At 26.8% G+C, this 12,120-nt stretch overlaps 1 long non-coding RNA gene across 1 annotated transcript; it reads left to right on the top strand.

The window, feature by feature from the left end:
- The first annotated feature begins 10,777 nt into the window (after nt 1-10,777).
- Nucleotides 10,778-11,639, top strand: LOC145842748 (uncharacterized). Its single transcript, XR_014370209.1, has 2 exons — nt 10,778-11,070; nt 11,406-11,639. It is a non-coding gene; the product is annotated as an uncharacterized LOC145842748 (long non-coding RNA).
- The last annotated feature ends 481 nt before the right edge of the window (nt 11,640-12,120 follow it).

Raw genomic sequence — 12,120 nt, 5'->3', positions numbered from 1 at the left:
AAACTAATGAAAAGCGTGTTAGCGTGTTTTTGACGTCACAAAAAGAAAGCATTATTGTATTTTGTGTTTTAAGTCCATCTTAAGTGTGTACATCGCGAGAAACGAATGTTCAACAAATAAGTATTTTATTTACAGCATAATACTTAATGATAAGCTGGCAATTTTTCATTCTGTTAATATGTAGGTCAGTTGCGTTAAATTTAGGTCAGTTGTGTTTAATGTAGGTCAGTCGTGTTTTTAGAAAACTAATTGTGTTTAATCGCTTTCAAACTAAGTCTTTCTGTGTAAAATAATTAATTGTTGTTTCTTAAGTTTAGCTTTAAAAGTTTAACTTTTCAGTTTCATATAATTTACTAAAGATTAAAAATATATCAAAAAAAAATGGATAAACTATAAAAAAAATTTAATACTAACAATAATACGTAACCGAAAAAGTTGAACAATAATTTAAAATTTATTTTCAACCTTTATTTTAATTTTACTTTAAAGTCTACAAAATTAAGTTTAAACATTGTAAAGTTATTCTTTTTGTTTTCTCTTCTTTCACAAAACTCACATTGCTACAAGTTTGAACACCATAAAAGTTATTGATGTTACAAAAGTGCTATTCGAAGTGACAGTTACAAATTAAAAACAAAAGCATTTAACTTATTCGTTAGTTAAGCTAAAACAGTTTAAAATGGAGTTCGTTGTAACAGTTTCAAATATTTCGATACTGTCTTGTTTCACTACTCATTCAAAGCATTTTAGTTTATTTGTAGAGGTGGGTAATGTAAAGCCCCTACAAAGCGTTTTGACTTCGAAAGCATTTCTAATAAAATCAGTACACAAGGTGTTTAGATTTAAATTTCAGTACACATTAATACTTATTAAATGATCACTTTAATACAATTTTTCCTTTATAAGATTCTTACCTTAATGAGTTCTAGTTCAAAAAAATAAACTAGGTAAATCTAGCACACTCCTATTAGAGGTTCTATAGGTCTTAATATATAGTATACACTTTCAAAAAGCTACTATCAAAAGTTTAAAAACAAATATTTTATTGTAAGTGCCTAATTACTGAACATAATCTGAATTTTTAATTAAATCATCTAAACTTTACGACTTATAATTTACTTTTATTAATTTATACTCAACAGTCTGCAAAAAAAGTTCTGATTTTTGTATTTAGTAATTTATAAAAAAAAAACTTAAAGAGCTAGTATTTTTTTTAGTTTACTAGAGTTTTTTTTTTTTAACAAGTAGTTGGTTTTAAGAAGCTATTTAATTCATATTATATTTTTACATTTTTTAAACTATTTTGTGTTGATTTGAAAACCAATTTGTGTAAAATCTCGAATATGCCAAGTTTCTGTAAATGTTATATTTAAAAATGCGTTAAAAACTATTTATTGACGAAAAAAAAAACTTTATTGCACAAAATAACAATTTTGAAGATGTATAAACTGGTATTTATGTTTAAACATTGTTAACAGTTAAAATTATAAGATACTAATATAGTACATATTACAAACTACAACAACTAATATCAGCTCAAAATTAACACAGCATACCGGGGACGAAGCTTTTACAAATCTAAAACAAAAAGTTTTTTGATTTATTTTTTTAATTGTATTTATGATTTTAAATGGTTTTAGTTCTAGAAAGTAGCAGCTAACCCTTTTGAAACCAAATTTAAATAAAAAATTAAGAAAAGTTACAGCTGCAGAGTTGGTCGAATCACTACTGCGTACGTTTTTAAACTGCTACTAAAACAATACAGCAGTTGTGTACGAAAAACTGTAGTGCGCCAATTCAATTTAGAGTGAATTTATTTTGTGATTTTTTTCATGTAAAAAATTTTTAAATATTGAAGTACTATAGTTTGTCTCTTGCGCAACTTGATCGTTTTAACCAAACTAACCAGAAAAATGGAATGTCTTTTACTTATGAGTACTACTTAAACTTAATTTACACAAAACAGGGAAAAACAAGCTTCAGCAACTTCCGATTAGCGAAACTAAACGCCGTTAATTAAAAACGTTTGTGTACACAACTGCTGTATTGTTTTAATAGCGGAAAACACGTCGCGCACCTGACAAAACACAAATGTTATGCATGCGGTTTTTCGAGAAAACGCCAAAATGTTCCTAATAAACACGTGTTCATGGTAACTCTCAGGTGAGCGAGTTAATTGGCAATGTTTGACTTTCGCACATTTTGATCTTTGTACTTTTGCAGCTGCTCGCAACGACTCCTGTGGTGGCATCTGTTTGTTTTACAAGCAAGATAACGAATTAAACATATTTATGTGCTTAGTAAAGTGCTTTTAAATGATCGTTGATAAGATCAAATATATTTCCACGCTTGTTTGAAGTTGACAGTTAAAAATTGTAAGGTATTTTATGATTTAACAAGGAAGCATGTTATATAAAGATTAACTTTACATTAGTCGACGTTTAATATACCTTAGTATATTTTTTTACATGCATAATAGAGAAAATTTAGTTAAGGTTTTATCGACATTTAATAAAAGTTATTTTAAACTATCATCAGTAAGATCAAAAACATGTTCTAATTTGTTTTAAGTTGACAGTTGTGCCAAAAAGTTATTAATTAATAAATTAATAAAAATGCATGTAATGAAAAAATCAATTTGAAATTAGCAGACGTTTCATTTGCTTGACATCGTTTGAAAAGAGTTCTTTAAGAAGCAAAATTAATTAATTCAGAATAATATGTACTTTTACTTATATCATGACAGGTACATTTATTAAAGGTTTCTAATTTAGAGAAAAAGAGAAATACTGATTAGCAGAACAAGTAACATACTATAGCTTATCGTTAATACAAATAAATTAAACCTTGTTGATACAATTTAATTTTATGATGTAAACCAGCAAGTAACGCGTATATAAATGTAATTTTTTGTGAAATAATACTACTAACCAGACATGTTAAAAAGCTCTGCTTTGTTTACTCAAGCGTGAAATTACTAACTTAAAACAAACCAAAAATAAAACACTTCATTGCTGAATTACCATAGTAACTTTTAGCATTTTAACATCTCTGCTACTAACTTTATTAACTATAGTAACTTGTGTAAATTTTGTTTCACTGAGCATAGATATTTAAAAAAACTTATTACCAACTTAATTGACTAAAATTCAGTTTAGTTGTTCTCCTTGTTTTCTCCTTGTAATATTACAACATTTAAAAGAAATACTTATTAAAGTTGTATGGCTACTATCGTCAAAGACTATCAGTTTAAAACTCTCAACATAAAGGAAATTTGAAATATACTTTTAATTATAATCAAAGATGAAAAAACTTTAAACTCATGTTTTAAGCTTAAAAAAAAGGTTTTAAAGTATTTATTATCTTAAAAAAAGATATTTTAAAGGTATGCAGTACATACTAAAACAAGTGGTTTAATTCTTTGTTGTGTTCAATGTTCGCTAATGAAACAAGCGAAAAGTATATTGCACTAGACATAAGGTAAAAAACTGAACCGTATTCTGAAAAGACTTAAACTATTTTCTACCAGTAACATGTTTAGAAATACTTCAAAAATTTGTTATTTAAATAAAACAAGAAATGCTATAACTTCATAAATATGTTTTTTTTTCTTTTATCTAAGGTAGAGGTAACATTGTTATAAAACAATCTTACAGACCAGTAACAAACAAAGCGTTTGAAACAAAGCAATCGAAATTTCAAGCTGTACGTCAGGTAGGCATTAATTTTTCTCGAATTAGTAAATTGATTTTTATCTTGACGTTACTCTGTTCACAACTAGTTGTTTTCCAAATTTTTGTAAGAAGCAGGTGTTTTTGTTTAACAAAACATGTTTTTTTCTGTGGTGTAACCTGTGTTTCTTTGCAAGAGAGGAGTTTTACTTTTACTACAACTTTTTTTTTGTATGGCTGCATCGAAATTAACTCGTTGTTAACTTAAACAAAATAACTATCTGAGTTAAATTTTTGTTAATTTCTAATAAAAACGTACTTTATAGAAAACATTTTTATAGCGCTTAGGCTCATATGCTATTAGAATATGTACAAAAGTAAAAAATAAACATTTTTGTGACATTCGTAACATAATCCAAAACTTAACATATATAATCGGTTATTCGAACCAAAGTCTATTTGATTCTTTATTTATACAGTATTTAAAAAAGATATGATGTATAAAAAAGTATTAACGACGTTTATTTAAAAATCAACAGTTTGCATCTCAAATTTAAACTCTATCATATAAAACTGTTCTAATACTCAAAGTAAACTTGTATAGTTTATTTGGTCAATGTGAAAAAATAACATCCGCTTGCAGCTGTAAGGAGTCGACTAATTTTTTAATGTTAAAATCAGCTTAGAACAAACTTCAAAAATTTTCATAGCCATTGTCGAAATAAAAAAACTAAAAGCATTAAAATACAACTAAATTTAAAATGTCAATTGCACATACTTTCTATATTTTTCCTATTTGTAAACAAATAAATACCTTAAAAACACTATGGTAGTTTTAATGTATTTGACCTTTGACAATCATTTTACTTCGTTTGTATTTTTTTTAAATAAGTTAAATACAAAAATTTTATTAAAACTACAGGGCTTTTTAGAAAATGTTTAAATAAAACGCCTTTAAGTTAATCAACATATAATTTAAAATATTAAAATTACAGCCACAACAAACGTAGATAATTTTTTCCTGGTTTAACGACTTGTGTTTCATCCAATCTTTGCGATTCGATTAATATTTATCGGAATATACATTTATAGTTTTAGTAGTATTACCTTTATTAAAAATTGTAATCAATCATTAACTTTTAACTGGGTATATTAAGAAAATGAAAGTTAAGTATCAAGTTAAGCAAAAGTTTAATACCTACAGACCTAACAAACATTTTTTTAATATTTAAGTTAAATAGTTTAAAAACGTTATAAAAAGGTTGGTATACTTAGTATAAATATACTGAACTTTATTCTTTTGATAAATATCTTTTAAGCTTTTTGTAAACTTTACTTTAAGTTTTTTGCAATTACAATCTTGTGTATTGATTTTAAATAGCTATAATATGAAGTCTTTTTGGACAGGAAGTTAAAAGTGTGTACAAAACACAAATAATTTTTTTCTTTAAAATTTTTGTACAGAGTTTTCATCCACAAAAATTTTACAATATTTAGTAAACTTTGCTGGATAAACTAAATTAAAAATCTAATCTAAAGCCAAACAAAAACAAAATTAACGTTATTTGTTTTAAAGCTGCGATGAATAAGCAATAAGTTTAATTTAAAACAAGAATTGAATTAAAAAACAGTTAGCATTTTATCTAATTATTAAAAAAAGTGATGAACTAAAGTTTATTTTAGTTTGTTTTATACAACTATAATACTAATAAGAGGCAAGGTATAAATCTTAAAACACATCTTCTTTAAACACAAAAACCAGCATAAGTACATAAAAGAACCTTTAAGAAGCTACTTCTTTTGTTCTAGTTAAGTTTAAAATATGTTTTGCTGTCAAAAACTTGATACGGAAGTTTTCCAAACATTAACAAGGAAGATATAGCAAGTAATAACAACACTCGCTATAAATCAAGCTGAACTTTCTATTAACAAGACGTTTTTCTAGCACTGCACCATATCGTCATTTACAGTGAGACTTGGTTACTCAGGAAAACATGAACAGCAAATTTTTATTTTTTATAAAAACAATTACAACTTCGCATTTTCAGATAAAATTTAACCTTTTTTGTAGTCTACCTTTTAAAGCCTATCAATTTTAGTTTAGCTAATAAGTCATAAATGTTTTTTTTAACTCACAGGTAACAAAAAGCAGGTAACAGGAATTGTTCAGGTTTTAATATTTAATTTTACTATAACGAAAAGCAAATTACAAGAAAAAATAAGTAAAACCTGGTACTTTGTTTATCGTAATAAAGCATTTTACAGTTTTTGTATCAAAAGCAAAATTTTTAAAAACTAATGAATATATTTTTTTACAAATTCAAAATTTCTAAAAACTAACTTTTAGTAAAAGGTCTAACAGTTTAAATCATCAGGTCTTTAGAACAAATTTAAAATTTAATCAAAAATTTATTCAAAAATGTTTTTTCAATATTTATAGTTCTTACATCTATCAATTTGTTATACCAGTCTACAAAAATCTTAAACTTTATCCTTTTTCTAAAACAACTGAAAAACCTCTAGGTAGTGCAAACCAAAGATATACAAACTAAGAACAAAAAAGGAATTATTCCTTCTGCCAATAGCAGCTATTATTTTCCAAAGTTTTCAAATCTTGGACAACAAGTCCATCTATTTACATAAGTTAAAAAAATCACACATCAAAATAAACAGAGTAAAACAAATCTTAACTTAAAACTCAAACTCTATCCTCTCATCTCAAAACAACTGAGAAATTATCGTAAGTGACAACACACTTGGTAGTACAAACCGCCGCGAACAACTAAATTCCTCAGCTGGGTATTAAATTAAAGCACCTGCTTCGGTGTCAGCCGCTCGGATTTGTTCCCATGATCGGTGAAAGCGTGGCATTGTCTCTGCGAGCTTCAATTAAGTAATACATAAACTGACAAGCTGGAGAAAGCGGTGAAGTCCGCCCCCAGAACAAAGAAAGTTTATTTTGAGGGTTTTTCGATGAGCTTTGTGTTTTTGATTTCAATGATGTTTTTGTTTGTTTTTACGCGTGACGTAATTGTTAGTTTGTTAAGTTTTCGAATTTGTTTTGTTGCAACTTTGTTAATTGATTCAGCATCTAGCACCTTGTTGTAAAGAAGCTTCTACTGATCATTTCTTATGTTAAAATCTCAAAACTGCAACCGAGACTAATTCGTTTCAACAAACACAACTAGCTCTTTTTATTTAGCTACTTAAGTTTTTTTAAGCTTTTACATCTTAATAACAAAAAAAGTCAAACAAAAGTAAGTATTTTTCAAAGCTTTGATGGCAAAGATAAAACTGTGGTTTTAAACTAGTAAACTAAATAAAACTGTTTCTACAATAACTTGTTTGTAATTAAGGTTTCTTGAAAAACTAGTAAGTCAATTAATGATTAAGTTTAAAAGCTTAACTAAAATATCTTTCTAACATACTTAAAACTAAACAGTTTTAAAATGTAGTAGTCAATATTTTTTTTTTGAATAAGTAGTAAGTTCTTGATTATATTTTTTATTGTGATGCCAGAAAAACAAGCTACAAAAGATTTCAGCTTAATCTTAGACGACTTTTATCGTTGTAATTTGTAAAAATTACAAGATTAACTTTAGTTAGGATCAAATAGCTTTAAAATATAATATTTGAAAAATTAATTATTTTTAGAAAACTTAAACTAAACTAGTGCAGTCCCGTAGAATACTTTGATTTGTTTTATTCAAGGTAACATTCGTATTGTGCGTAAAAAAAAGCTAATTGTGTGTACCTTGCTTTTTATTTGTAGCTAAGTCGTACACAGCTGTTAGAAATTTTCAGGCCTTTTTCAATTAGTTGTATTTAAATTATTTAACAAAACATTAACAAGCACATGTTTATGTAGTGAGTTTTATTTTCTAGCCATGAACGTACACTTTATAAATACTACTATTTCAAGACTCTATTTTAATTTTTTTTTCATTTGTATAACCCGTATGTACTTTAATACATAAAAACAGTACAAACTACTGTAAAATATAAAACTAAACAAAATTGATTTGTTACAAACGGCTGTATTTGTATTCGCTTAACTCTAACACACTGAGACCGTGAAATTTTTAACGGTTTTAGATTCTCACCGTACTTTTAGCTAATCGCAATTTTTTTGTGAAGGTAGCGATTTGTCAAGTTGCTTAATGTGATTACGAATTGCAGCTGCAGAACTACCGAAAACTGTTTTAAGCAAAAATTTAAGCAGTTTTAAAATTCGTTCCCAAACGAAACTTATCATTCGGTGAGATTGCGAAAACTTATTTTAAAAAGTTACACGACATACTTTACTAAAGTTTATAAATTTGTAGTTAGTTGTACATCTTTTGATTCTGTTTTATAAATGTATCTCTTATGTTGTCCTGGACATGACTTTAAACTGTATCCTGGTGTATGACTCGATAACCGAAAGGTCTTTTCGTACACCAGGTCTTTGGACCAAATATTTGAGCGCTTTTTTTTTAATTCAATAAACAATTAATTAAATAACTCTTATATATAACATATGTAAAGCTTGCAGTTCGTTTTAAAAACAAACATTAAAACTGTGTGTTCCAAAACGTCACAAAAAGCGTGTTTAGCACTTTATTCAATGATCTCTGACCATATTACAAGAACAATCAGTATTTTTATAATCGGTAAATTTAATGTTATCTATTTGTCTTAGCTCTAACTTTGGTGAGTTCTAAGCAGTTTAAAAAATATCTGTGCTATAAAACATAACTAAAGCACAGTATAATGCTAAAAAGAAATCTCTTTTTGTTTTCAGAGTTTTTTTTTAAGTTTATGTTTCTATAAAAACATACAACTGTACTAAAACACTACATTAAGAAACATTGTTATCAGCTAAAAAACATTATCTAATCATAAAGTTTTAAGGCCTTCAACAAATGGTTATGTTTCTAAATTAATATTTTAAACTTTGCTTTTGAGGTTTTATTTACATTTTTTTATAACAGAAATAAAGTATGATTTTTATAACGTTGTCAATACTTTCTAGAACAACTGTTTTAAATATTTTTACTTTGGGTTTTTATTAATAAATATAGCTGTAAATTAAAAATCCGTTCTTATTTAAAAGTTCCAAACTTATAAGAAAACAACAAAAATATAAGACTTTTAATTTTTTAGAGTTTCTAAAACAACCATAAAACAGTAACAGTTAGAAAGTACATAACATTTGTTCTTTTTTCTCTATACTGTGCAAAGTTTTATGAATGTGAAAATACATCAAATTAGCTGTAAAAATAACATTAAAACCTTTAATTTAAAAAGAAAACATTCACAAAAAGCATTAAAAGGTTTTTGATTAATTAGCGGATGCTATAAAAAACTAAAAGCGTAGTGTTTCGTTTTGATTTAAAATAGTAAAAATATCCGTTTGAACTTTATTATCTAAATAAATTTTTATTGTTGAAAACTAATCGCTATGAAAGTGTTAAATGAGCAGTTTAAATAGCTGTATTTTATATTTGGCAACTGTAAGTCTAGGAACTTTTTTTGTATTTTTAATGAGTTGACATACCCAATGACCTTTCACGAAATTTAGCAAACGTAGATCTTGAATAAAACTTTTAGAAATATTAGTTTTGATAACTGTTTGAAATTACTATAAGGTTTTTTTAATGGATACACTTTATAGTTATAACTGATTTCTAGGAGGTACAAAGAGTTTATTAGTCATAAAAATACTTTTAAGGTTAAATAAAGTCACAAATTGCTTAAGATTATCAAAATTTATATTTCTCAACTGTTTAAATTTTAAAAAAAACTTTATTCAATCTTAACTTTGCCACTAAACTGAAATTTTGAATTTATTTTCAATGAATCAAAATAAAAACAGAAGTTTTTTTAGTTACCACTTTGTTTTAAAAGTGTAACAATATGGTTTTGCCACATTAAAATGTAAAGAATAAATCTTTATTTGATTTTATTTGATAACGGAATACTGCAAGAAATGAAAAATCAGCAAGCTTTTTGATTACGTGTTAAAATATTTTTTATAATTGATGCGGTTAAAGCAAACTATAACTTTAAAAACAAAAAAATAAATTTAAACACACAATTTAGTCAGATTTGTTATTATTTTTTTACAATTAAAAAGTTAATTAAATAAGGAAAATATTATAAGTAGTTTATTTTAATGTTTTTGTTTCTACTGTAAGGAAACTATAAGTCTAGCATCTTTAGTTTCTTGAGACTTTTGTTCAATTAATACTTTAATTGTTTAGTATACAGAAAATCTAAACTAAACTTTATTTGATACACGTTTCAATACAGTATCACAAACTTTATAAGAAAAACTTTTTTTAAGTATTTAACGTTTATAAATTTTATCATTTGTCATTATTTTCAGTCTCACAGTTTTAATTTCTCAAAACAACTTTGTTGTTACAAAAAAAAAATTAAACTCAAATCCAACAAAGAAACAAAAGTACAGAACAAAAGATAAGGTTAAAAAGTTACAAAACTTTATGAAGCTGATACCTGATAAAAAATATATTTTTATCAGTTTTACTGTTTTAAACTTGGCGACGCGCAGTCTGGCGTTTCAAATTTTATCAAATATTTATCAAACCAAACATTAAAAAAATCGAAAGTTAATTTAAACAGCAAACACAAACTTTACTCAAAAAAAAGAGGTTGCACTGAGAATACAAAGCACACACAAAATTTGTATTAAATTGCCGTGAAATCAAAAACTTTCTTATTTAATTACTTTCCATTGTTTTCCATCGGCCGGCGACGGCAAGTCTGGCCTCCTCTTTCGTTCTCACACCGAGAAAAAATAATTGAATAAAAAAATATTTTAAAAAAAAATCTTCGCTTTTCGCTGCAGGTGCGGGGCGCCAGCCAGTCTGGAGAAATCTTCATTGAAAATCTTCATTGTTTGCTCGCAAATCAGGTGCGCTGGCGACTTCAAGTCTGCTCGATGCACGTGCAACCTCGACAAAATTGAATTTCGCTCACTCTCTCGTATTTGAGGTGGGAGAGAAATTGGAGCGAGCGAGCGCGAGAGAACGTGCAAAAGAAGTTCAGCGTCTCTTTAAGTATGGAGAGAAATTTAAGTTGCTTTAAAAGTTTGACTTCTTTCTACGAGTGTCAACAAAGAAAACTTTAAAGTAAAAAATGGTGAAGCCGCAGTGCAAAAGCTCAGCTAACAAGGAAAACGTGGCCACCCAGAACGGAGTCAGCAAAAACTCGTTGGCCATCAAAAAGAACGACGATTTGAAAGTGAAGGAGACGCTTTCGAAGCTGCAAAACATCCTGCCAAAATGCTGCAATGAAGAGGACCAGCTTGAAATAATTCAGCAGGCCATCTACTACATACAGGATTTGAGGGATCTTCTGGCCCCCGTCTGAGTATTCAGGGTAAATCATGAAGGTTAGTATTTTTTGATACATTTGACATGTTTTTGTTTTCTACTTGCTTTATTTTAAACCTAAACTCTTAAAAACTAAAGCGTATAGATTTAACTATCAACATGAGTTGAAGTCATAGTGTTTAGTATAAAAGTAATAATTTTTCTACATGTTTATTATGTTTTTATTTTCTTATTAGTTTTTCTTCAAACTTAAGTTAAAATGTACGAACATGTGTTTTTTTAATTTAAACAAAGCTTAAAAAATAACTTACTAGTTTTAAGATAACTACAACTTAAATACGGAATTGAAGTGCATCCCTATTTATATCTATTAAATATAACTTAAAATTCGCAGAAAATGAAGTAGAACGAAGTGGAGATTATTGCTGAGTTATTCTAATTCCTTGCTGTAGCTGACAAGTCAGAAGAGAGAGCTGTAAACATCAAAAATAGGAGAAAAAAACATTTCATTTTTCTTATTTGTATGATTTTTGATATACTTACCAGTAAACATCATTGTTATATCTCAAACTTGTATTTTTAAAGTTGAAAGTCTTTTTAAGTGTAATTTTTTCAATAAATACAAACAAACTTGTTCTGTTTTATTTGTAAACGTAAAAAAAAATTGATTTTGAACGAAACCGAAGGACGGCTAACGTTTGTAGCTAAATAATAACTTCAAATTTTTCAATTAAATCTTATATCTAATTTTGACTACTAATTAGATTAATAATAAACTGTAGTTTTGTTTCTTTACAAAAGTTTCAGTACAAAAGGATTTATGAAAAGTTATAAAATGATAAAAAAATGTTTAACATTGTATCCGTTTTTGACAATAAGTTTTAACATCACCTTTTGATAATATAATTTTTAAGTTAGTCTTGTTTTGATAGTTATCAAACTTTACTTTAAAATATTAGGCATCTTTTAAATTACGAGCACAAGCCAATGGATATTAAAAATAACTCAATGCAAAAAAAATTTAAGGAAACCAAAAAAAATCTGTTTTTAAGCAATTTTATCGACACAAAAACGCAGTTTTTAATTTGACATTTCATTAAGTAGCAAAT

The sequence above is a fragment of the Thalia democratica genome, chromosome 8 (genome assembly GCF_965202585.1).
Source record: "Thalia democratica chromosome 8, ktThaDemo2.hap1.1, whole genome shotgun sequence".
NCBI classification, from domain to species: Eukaryota; Metazoa; Chordata; class Thaliacea; order Salpida; family Salpidae; genus Thalia; species Thalia democratica.
This window is presented reverse-complemented; position numbering and strand designations above follow the sequence as displayed.